General features: G+C 34.3%; 1 long non-coding RNA gene across 1 annotated transcript; it reads left to right on the top strand.

The window, feature by feature from the left end:
- The first annotated feature begins 2,565 nt into the window (after positions 1–2,565).
- Positions 2,566–5,744, top strand: LOC127869309 (uncharacterized). Its single transcript, XR_008044508.1, has 2 exons — positions 2,566–2,695; positions 4,758–5,744. It is a non-coding gene; the product is annotated as an uncharacterized LOC127869309 (long non-coding RNA).
- The last annotated feature ends 5,622 nt before the right edge of the window (positions 5,745–11,366 follow it).

Below are 11,366 nucleotides of genomic sequence, written 5' to 3' on the forward strand. Positions count from 1 at the left end.
CCTCACATTTGGCTATTATTATTAATCCTGTACCATTAAGATGTGAATACAGTAGACTCCAATACCGGACTCTCTGAATACCGGAACTCTTCCGATTCCGGACGGTCGGGCCAGTCCCGTTTTTTCTCCTTCTGTTTCTTTGTTAAAAAATGCTGAATAAACCGAACTCTCTGAAAACCGGAAACCGGACGGGTATCTCCGTAAATTTGGTCATTTTCAACGTAAAATACATTGAGTATACCGGACGGTCTAAAATGTACAATTATCTCATAATCACCATTCAAGTTAAATCTCAATAATAGACAAACACCAATTTTAATCAAATACGCATCGTATACTCTATGGTTATATACAGATTAGAGCGCCTAATGTACGCTCTTTTACGCTCGTCGGTAAACAGTACCTGTCGCATTATCGGTTGTATGTTATGAAATTATCCACTAAACAAAAATCTGTTTGATTTATTTTGAAATTTGAAAGTCCAATGATGAATTGTAATAGTTTCATTCAATACAATCATGTCTTCGCAATTTGTAAATGGATAGGAAATAAAACAATACTTATTATTGTGTATATATGAGGCTCCGTCAATATTAAGTGTTTACGTATATATAAATACCAATAAAATCACTCCAAGGCAATATCGCAAACAAAGGTTTATTAGGTAGACATTGAACGACAATACGCGGGTTTTGGTTCATCAATCCAATTAAAAAACTTATATAAGGGCAGCAACTCACTTCATAATATCGACTTGTTGTTTTCCAAGATTATGTCCCATTTATTTACATGTTTCTATTTCAGTGTCTGTTTAACATGCTTTTCAAATAAATCATCATCATCATCGTTGTCATCGTCGTCGTAGTCGTCATCATCATCATCAACATCATCATCATCATATTCTTCATCATCATCATCATCTTCTTCTTCTTCGTCTTTACCTTCATTGTCATCCTCATTCTCGTGATCATCATTCTCAAGATCATCATCTTCATATTCTCCGTATTTTCTTCACAATGCTACCAATACTTAATGAATAATCTGGATATGATCGTCAAAGAATAATTAGTTACATGTATATTGATATTAATACAGACGAGCAATTATCAGAGTTGCATAGACTTTTTACAGAACTGCATTGCCACAGAACTGAGTGTTTCATTACCATTCTATCATCAAAAGCAACATCAAACACATCATCATTATCACGATAAGCACCGTACAAACTTTTTTACTCATCATCACAAAATAACATTTTGATAGAACTTGAATTGTACAGTAGCAGTACGGTAGCTTAAGAAGGCGATGCTCTGGATGATATTTACTTATTTGCGGCGTGAACATCACAGGTGATATTATGGAAAGCCAAAGGGGCCCCCGCCAAAATACATATACTTATATAGTAACTATCGGAATTTTCAATTTTCACGGAACTTTCACTTTCCGCGAAAAAAAACAATGCCAGCATGCATAAAACATTAGATAAAAATCGAAATCTAAAACGCGCGGAACTTTCATATACATCTTTATTTTCCGTCGGAACAATTATTTTTCAACCATGTAGAAAAAGCGGGCTCAATTTATCGCGCGGAACCTACTCTATACAAAAAGTAGTGTATAAAATCGCGCGGAGATTGTAGAATGCTATTTTAAGAAGTCTATTAAAGAGAGAAAATCCAGTAAATACCGGATCCAAAAAGCGCGGAACACAAATATTGTCCGCGAAAATTGAGCATTGAACTACTGTACAAAAGGCGGGTTGCTAGGTGTTAGAATCCGTAGTTACCCGTTGTAATTTGATTGGATCCGATACTTAGAAATAACCAATCAGAATCTTTGTAACAAATGCAACACAATCAGCGCGTTCAGTGAGTGTCACGGTTCAAGATGGCGGAGCGAATTGCATGGTTATTGTTTCTACTCGATGGATTCGCAGATAATTCGGAAATAGATCAGATTGGGATCAATAACTTTATTGCATCCGATCATTTACATGTATTGCCAGGTTTGTATTTGTACTTTTTTAAAATTGTGTAAAACTATCCGATAATATCCATAATGTTGACAATTGTTAATTAAATGAGCCGCGTTCTGAGAAAACTGGGCTTAATGCATGTGCGTAAAGACTAAAGTGTCATCCCAGATTAGCCTGTGCAGTCCGCACAGGCTAATCAGGGATGACACTTTCCGCTTTTATGGTATTTTTAGTTTCAAGGAAGTCCCTCCTTACCGAAAATCAAGTTTAGGCGGAATGTGTCGTCCCTGATTAGCCTTTACGAACTGCACAGGCTAATCTGGGATGACATTTTACGCACATGCATTAAGCCCAGTTTTCTCAGAACCCGACTCAAATAATAACTTATTGTAATGTAATGTACTTGTGTCTTGTATTCGTTCAATTGAAAGTCAATATATTAATAAATTTATTTTTGTTTTCAACCTATTAATTCAAATAAGGTATTGTTTCGGATCCGTTTTTAGTTTCGTTATAGCTGACGTAGATTAAAACATTTCGCCATAAGTTAATAAATAAAATTATTAATTAATTTATGTTTTTGTATCTTTTATTTATAAATTTTGTAGGTGTGTGTTGCCAGTAATAGTTGAAGATATGCCAAACAAATTGTGTCACTCTATACAGACAGATTTAAGGTCTCAATTTCGACTTCAAAGGTCAACATATCACTGATATCAGGTTTGTCAGCTATTGGTTTGTACTATTCTTATCCACATTGCAGCAAGAATAATTGGATAACATAACTTTTCAATAGCTATTACATGTGATTTAAATTAATCATATTTCTAAATCTACTTCTTTAAAGTATTTATAAGTGAATAGACCCTTTTCACAATAAGCCAATAGTGCGTAGTCAAATGACTCGCAGAATTCCAGAATGAGGCTTAACGTGTAGAGATTTCTAATAGTGCATCGCACTATCGCTCTGCTTTTGATCATTCGGCGACTTAATGATATTGCCAACACAAGTTGACTTCGTCAGAAATAGCCGTTAATTACTTAATATATACTTTCCATTTTAAGTGCCAATATATGAAATACATTTCATTGATTAAAGTACTTGTTTGTATTCAATTTTTTTTGCACAAATTCTGACACTCCAAGTATGGCTTTCAATTCTTAGTGTGTGTAAATGTACAGTCTAAAACTTATTGGATTATCTGACACTCTTTGTTTGCGCATTTTTAGGGCGATCGATCAATTATTTTATTTATTGATAGATCTTGCGTTTAAATGCCCCTGTATTCAGCACAAACCCATAACCTCGTTATGATCAGATACTGTGCAGACAAATACTAAATAACAACGTGATGTCATAAACCACAGGTTGCAGATATCTGGTTTTTGAACACAATTAATGGCACCTCCATGTGACCATGTCTTCTCATGGTTGTAGCATTGGGTAGTCATTTCTTGGAATAATTTAACGCCAAATACTTAATTGTTGCTTTTATTGAACATAAAAGATATTGTCAACGTTGAACGTCATCTTTCCAAAACTTTTGTCAGAAAATAATACTGTATATATATTAGGCAGTTTTATCATAATTATAAAGTGCTTTATACCTATGTATTTTTAATACTTAAAATGTAATGCTAAACATTAACGTATTTAGCGGGTACCCGAAAAATAACACTCCCTCTTTACCTAGTCTTATACAGAGTGTACAGTAGCGTACGGAACAAAGTAATAAAAACACGCTTGTTTTGTTCGTTCACAACGTAAGGGGTTAAATAATGTTCCCGAAAAATACAATCAATACGGGTTTGTGATATATAATGCTGTATGTTTATGACACATAATCACTTATATAGAGATTCCAATATACATAAATTTGCACCAAGTTCGTTTTTTTTTTCTTATGTATTTAATGATTCTTCAATATTGTCATTCACTGTAGAAGAAAACTAACTAAATGTATAAGAAAATTAACATAACCTTTAAATAGTGTCAGTTTCTTCTATTTTATAGGGCTTTGTCTTATGGTGGATTCAACTCTTATAGGTTCTATCATTCATGAAATTGTACACACACTAATACACCCATACCTTGGAGAATCGTAGTTATATAATACGTTGTATTGTATAATACTGCTAATTAATGACTTCGATTTGTGCAATAATGGATGTTTAGTCTTTAGACCACATTTACTCTGATTCGTATGGGTAACTCATATTTTTAAATAAGATTAAACAAAATGTATTTATATGCACAAATAGTACTAAATATTATGTCGTTGAACTATTATTTAGATGTTATCAATTTATTGACAAAACAAATGTCTGTATGTTTTGTCAATTTCTTTTGAAGAAGTCATGACTATTGCGAATATGGTTAGTTTTTTGTTAAGCTCGCAGGAAGTGGCCCTAACCTTCATATATAAATAAAAAGGTGAAGGAGTATTTATGAAAAAAACTGTAATTAAGTGTGCAATCTGTTACATGATTCACAAGTGTGTAATCTGTTACATTATTAACATAGAAGCTTTACTTCATTTACTCAATACTTTGTCAGGCTGTCGTAGTGAATATGGTGTCCGCCTAGTGATGGGAACGTTTTTGTTTCAACCCTGTTTATGAGAAACCCTCAACGCTCTATCTTCATATATTCCAAGTACTGATTATTCCCAAAAAACGGACTCTAGAATGTCTCAATACGCCTAAGGATTTCAATGCAATCAAGCTTAAATGAAATTGCTAAACTCTAGCCTGAATTACACATATACTGTTTTTATTTCAGGGACTTTACATCTCACAGTCATTTCAACATGTAGAGTCTTGTCGACAATGATGGATCAGTACATCAGATTTCCAGAATCTCGTCATAAGCTGAAGACCATTGCCGATGGATTTCATTAACTACACTGTATGTGGAATGCCTGGCGTTGTAGGGGCTGTTGATGGATCCCACAGTGCATGTCCTGCTCCAACATCCGAGCATAGGTCCTTGTTTATCAACAGTTTAGTTCTTCAAGCAGTCTGTGACAGTAGGCCCTTACTTGAAATGTTTGGACATATGCCCTGGATGGCCAAGTTCTGTACATGATGCCCATGTATATATGAACAGCCCAGCAGCGCATTAAATTGAAAATCTTCGGAATGACTACCATGTTCTCGAGGATTCAGCATACCACCTGACAAGAAATCTGCTTGTTCTGTATCGAGGCCATGAACATTTGTACCATTTGCGAGAGAAATTCAACAAGTGTCATTCATCTAAGAGTTGATTTGGAACGGGCAATTGGTCTCTTGAAATGCAAATTCAGGCTGCTAAAATACTTGAACATACTTGGAGCTGGAGATGTTCCTAGTGATCTTTGCTTGTTGTGTCCTTCACAACTTCATTCTGCTGCAAGAGTCAGACACAGAACCTGAAGTTGACACATTTGATCAGATAGACATATATGCCTCCGAGGCAGTTGGAAATGGTCAGGCCCACCGAGAAGCAGATGAGAAGTGGCGTGCTATTGCCCTGGAACTGTGATGGGTTGACAAGTGATATGACTTCCCTACTGCGATATTTGTGCCTGTGTTCATGCTTAATAGTTGATAAATAATTGGAAGTCATAACCTGATGGTGTTGGTGGGACTATGAAATTTGTTAAGGTAAAAAGTGTGGAAAATATAATTAAAAGTCAAAGAGTTCTGCTATTGTTAAGCATGCTTTATTGAGTTGTATTGTTTAAAAGATAGCATTATTAACAGAATAAAATGTCCATAATTTGAATATTCTACTGTTTTTTAGCAACATTTTATTTGATATAGTACAAAATGCTGTATCATGTTATATCATGATCCGTTTTGTGAACAATCACATTTCCATTTATATTTGATAATTTGTCAATGGATGTTACACGCGTTAGCCCTACCATTAGCCCAAACAGGTATTGCTTAGGAGTTTTGCCACCTTCTAGAGAAAAATACTTCTCAGGAACAATTGCATTTGGGAAAGTCTATGGCAAGTAAAATTTGGATTCCTTTGGGTTACCCAAGGTTACCAATTTATGTTTGATGAATTTGCAATAAAAAGCTTTGACAGAATTTTCCAACATAATGTCACTGAGTCGAAAAAAAGTGTATGGAATAAAGTGGAAGTTGATTTAATGTGTAATACTTATGCATATGCTACTTTGATTCAAAGTTTGTGTTTTCACTAAAACTGCAAACATAGTAGGCTTAATGGTATTGCAACTAAATAAAAGATTCAGATTTAAATTGTATTATTTGAATGCGCTGTCTAATACATATAAGTCTCGCTCTGTGAAAAAGGGGTTTAATGCATGTTCACTCCAGATTAGCCTGGGAAGACCGCACAGGCTAATCAGTGACGATACTTAACGCACATGCATTAAACCCCTATTTCACAGGGCAAGGCTCATATATGTTCAATAAACCAAAGATAATCAAAAAACACATGAGACATTAACCCTGTACCACTCAAAACAAACTAAGACGCATTCGAGAATTAATTTAATTTAAGACCTTTCTTACTAGATTAAAGTTTTAAAGGCTTTGTTTCTAACCCAAGGATACTGATGAGCAGCAAACAGCATAAACCTGAACAGATTGCGAGTTATTTGCAGGCTGTTCTGGTTTTATGATGTTTGCATGTAGCCATTTTAAAATTGCCTCAGAGCAGGAAAAGGTTAATAATAACACAACAGCAATTATACTTAAGTTATTTTAAGACTTCGGTTCTAATCAAAGTGCCATAGCACCTATACATTTGGTATGTAATTATTTCATTTAAAAGAATGGCACAGTGGTAAAGAAGTTTACTCTAGAAGACCCTGGTTTGAATCCCCATGAAACTAAATTATCTTTTTCTTTTATCAATACAGCCTGGCTTTAATAGAACCGATGTTCATACTAATGCAAGTAACTTGCTTAATGGCTGTGCAACTTAAATATCTATTCATACTCATACAATATAATGTTGATTTACAGTATCTTGTACAGCATGCATCTTATACTACAGCCAAATTTGCTAACAAATAATATTACAAGAAACACAAGTCATTAAAGACTTAACTTAATTGCATCTACCATTTAGCAGGAATAAAATTTAAAGAGAAAAATTATGGCAATTTTTTCATCTGAACATACAAGTCTTGATATACAATCTCATAGCATATTAAAACGACAGATTACCATTTCTCCGTTCTATATGTCAGCATAAAGACAAGATGGTATTCACTGTGCAATGAAGCACAATACATGATGAAATATGAGCTTTTTCTTGTCTTAAAATAACTTGATACTTTGCAATGACCAAACTATACAACTCAACATACAAATTATCCAACAAAATATATTTTAATGACACAATATTTTTATTCAACAATAGGAATAACTTAAGGTTGCAACGTATTAAACTAAAGTCACAGTGTCAATCTAAGCAAAGAGTAAAAGCATAAAGTGATTCCACAACGGATGATGTGCAAGCTGGCTCTGACTCAGATTTCTACATCAGATGATGTGCAAGCTGGTTATTACAAGGATGTGAACAACCGATGACGTGCAAGCTGGCTCTAAGACAGATATCCACAACAGAGATTGTCCTTGCTGGTTCTGACTCTAATCATTAATGTCCACAAGTAAATAACATGAAAGCTATCTCTGACTGATGTCCTAAATAACGTGCAAGCTTGCTCTAACACAGGTGTCCACAAGAGAGGATGTGCAAGCTGGCTCTAATACTGATGTCCAAAAGCGATGACGTGCAAGCTGGCCCTAACACGGATGTCCACAACAGATGACGTGCAAGCTGGCTCTGACTCGGTTGTCCACAACAGATGTCAGATGGGCAAGCTGGCTCTGCCTCAGATATGTACACAGAAGATGATGTTCAAGTTGGGAACACTGCTACAGCTATAAAATACCAAAACCATGTTTCATACTTGCATATTATTTTACTACATGTATTTCTTCCACAATACAGAACATTATGCTCATTATTTGCATTCTGCTATTGATATCTGAAGGTTAACCACATGCTTTGTTTGTGTGAACATAGTTCATACCAGCAATTAGCCGTAAAACACTTTTTAGACATAATGTGCATTCTGCTTTAAGGTAGCGCACCTCTAATGATTTCCCGCGATTTATTTTACGATCATTGCCGATCTTAAAGGGGCCTTTTCACAGATTTTGGCATATTTTAACTTATTCATTAAATGCTTTATATTGATAAATGTAAACATTGGATCGTAAAAGCTCCAGTAAAATATCAAGAATAAAATTAAAAAAAGGAAAAGAACATTACCCGGAGCAGGTTTCGAACCAATGACCCCTGGAGTCCTGCCAGAGTCCTGAAGTAAAAACGCTTTAGCCTACTGAGCTATTCCGCCAAGTACACATACTTGTCGTATTTTATACCTTATATAAGCATTCTTCGTAGTTTCACAAAATTTAACGACAAAAACAGAACTCTCCAAATTATTCAATCGTTTCGCGTTGCAACGCTTTATAATTTTTAGGTTTTAAAATCGTCAAAAGATGCATATAATGGCTATATTAGACCATGGTAAATGTTCAGTATTACTGTTTCCTCACAAATATCATAACTAAAACGAAAATTTGCTAATCTGAAACAACTTTTTTCAATTTTGTCAATTTACCAAAGCGTGAAAAGATCCCTTTAAATGATCGGTTATTTCGGAGAGATGCATTTTTTTTTCAAACTTCAAAATTTGATATGTGTTTACCTAGTTCATTAAGAATACATTATTTTCACTATAAATATTGACTTTGATCCAATTATCATCTGAAAAATACGATTTCGCGATTTCTTCAAAGTTCGATGAGCCTTTTTACCTGTTTACTTATGAATATCTAATTTAAGGTTGCGCTGATGTGAAGTTGTCGTGGACGAGTGGATAAGGCGATGTACTAGAAACCGTTTTGGGATCTTCCAGCGCAGGTTCGAATCCTGCCGACATCGCATACTTTTTGCGACGCGTTTTATTTCTGTTCTAACGTAATTTGATTAAATATAGCATATAAGCTATGTTTATTGTTAAATATGTTGAAAATTGTAAGAACATCCTTCAATTTTTAAAATTAAAACAACGTTATGGCTAAATTGGGTAAATTACTGCTGAAAATACGAATGATGCATGTTGCATTTTTATTTTTATTTCAAAAAGTAAACGGTAAATCTGTCTATATCTTGGTATTTCTGCTGTATATAGTGTTTCTATAAAAAAAAGTTTAAAATATAACTTAAATGATACTATTTTGAATTTTATGACACTTTGTTTTTAACCGACCCAATTTTTACTTGGCTGAAATCACTTACATTTCATGGCGCTATTTCATAGATAAAAAATTGTAAAAAATAAATGTCTGTAAAAGAATACTTATTTCATCTTGTTTAAACTTTAAACACCTTTACTGCATCTGTACACACCAACTGCATGCCCATATTTGGAAATCTGAATGAATTATGGAACTTTTATATACCCCAGGGGTGAAAATAAACTGGACAAAAGCCGAGCGTGATGGTGGTTTTGAAAAAAAAAATTTTTTTTAAAGCATGGAAAGCCTACCTACAAATTTGCATGTGGTTCAGTGAAATGATGCTGATTAGGAAAATAATTAATTAAATTATATTTGGATATTTGCCCATTAGGGGTGCGCTACCTTAAGAAATATAGCTCAGAATTCACTGGTTAAATCAAATTTTTTGGACTGAATTGGCTTGCCATGCAGACAAAATGTTGAATTTTGAAACCGCGTCGTATCTGGTGTGAATCTTGGGTTATTTCATTTGCTCAGTATATCAGACGTGTACACCTGTTATATGTTAACTGTACGAGTTTAGAACGTCTTGACAGTCATTGTGTTTGTAATACATTGTGTTATATTTCAGATTTGTGTGACAGTTAAATATAATAATCAATAATCTTGTTCTGCATGCCGGTCAAATTGTTCCGTGGTAAACACCTACCCATTGTGGTCAACTCGTACCTGTTTTTTAGTCAACTTGTACCTACCCGAACTAAACCCGTAACCGATATACAGAAATAGGTGTAGGATGTTAGCTTATAAGTCAAACTCATAGAGACAATTATTTTTATTTTCCTCTTGATGTTTCCACTTAAATTATCTTAGCATTTCTCACGCAAGTTGTCTGCTGCAGATATGTATGAAGCAGCGAAAGTGTTGATGAAAATTGACACTCGTGGTTGGTGTCTTTCAAGGATTTGACAATTCTTACAAAATAAGACAAGTGTAACAAGTTGAATAGTTTAAATGAGGTACGAGTTGACAAAAATGGGTACGAGTTGACCAAGGTACGAGTTGCCTTTGGGATGAATTGCCTGTAAAGCCTTGTTCTTTTTCTTTTTAATTGAAGATGTATACGGTGCTGGACTAGAGCACACGACTACCATAACAATAGCTTGGCTCTCTACTAACTGAGCTTAAGTGAAGATGTTTCTTACCCACAAACACTATATTTCATTTTTTGACGACATATGACGTGTTCATGTTTTATCAGAGACGTTTGCATATCGACAAACCGTGAAAACAACACTTGATACTCTTGAGCTGTTTTAATTGCATTCAAATTCATAATTCATGTATGTTAAATACTAACCTCATGGATAATGTCATCAAAATTGATCACTCTTTCGCCCTTAAAAGGTTTTGTGTTAATGTGAAACAACCGCCATCATGATGATTGCATGAATGCTGGATAAGACGCGATTTTTGATTGGTTCATTCTAGGTGTCGGAACCAATCAAATATTATCGCGTAACCACATAGCAACCCGAATTTCGTGCAGTAATTCAATGCTATTGACAAATCGCGCAGAGTAATGAATCTTCCGCGCGATTTTTGATAAGCAACCCGCAATTTACATAGCAATCCGACTTTTGTACAGAAGTTCAATAGACCATTTGAATGTTATTGTTAAAATTCGGGATTTTCCGCGCATGCGCACTGACTGGTTGGCAAAAAAAACACTGGTTACAGTAACGTAAAACATGTATAAAGGGCTTTTGTTTAGTCAATAAATTGTCAATAAAACCGAAATAAGCATTAAAACTATTAAAAAATAGTGCCAATATATCATATTTAGTACCGAATAAATGTATATTCACAAATAAAAATACAAAGTAGATATAAGCATAGAGTAAACGTGATCGGAAGACTACATACCGACAATCCACAAAACAAAACAATACATAAGCCGTATTCTTTCTGATAGTGAGACTTAAATAAATTAGATTTTAACAATAATAAAACATATATTAATTGCATTATAATTATAAGTGGTGTGGGTAGTGTTATTTTATATCAGCGATCGATAGTGTCAGCGGTGCATTTAATCAATTATAAA

Source organism: Dreissena polymorpha, chromosome 2 (assembly GCF_020536995.1).
Source record: "Dreissena polymorpha isolate Duluth1 chromosome 2, UMN_Dpol_1.0, whole genome shotgun sequence".
Classification (NCBI taxonomy): domain Eukaryota; kingdom Metazoa; phylum Mollusca; class Bivalvia; order Myida; family Dreissenidae; genus Dreissena; species Dreissena polymorpha.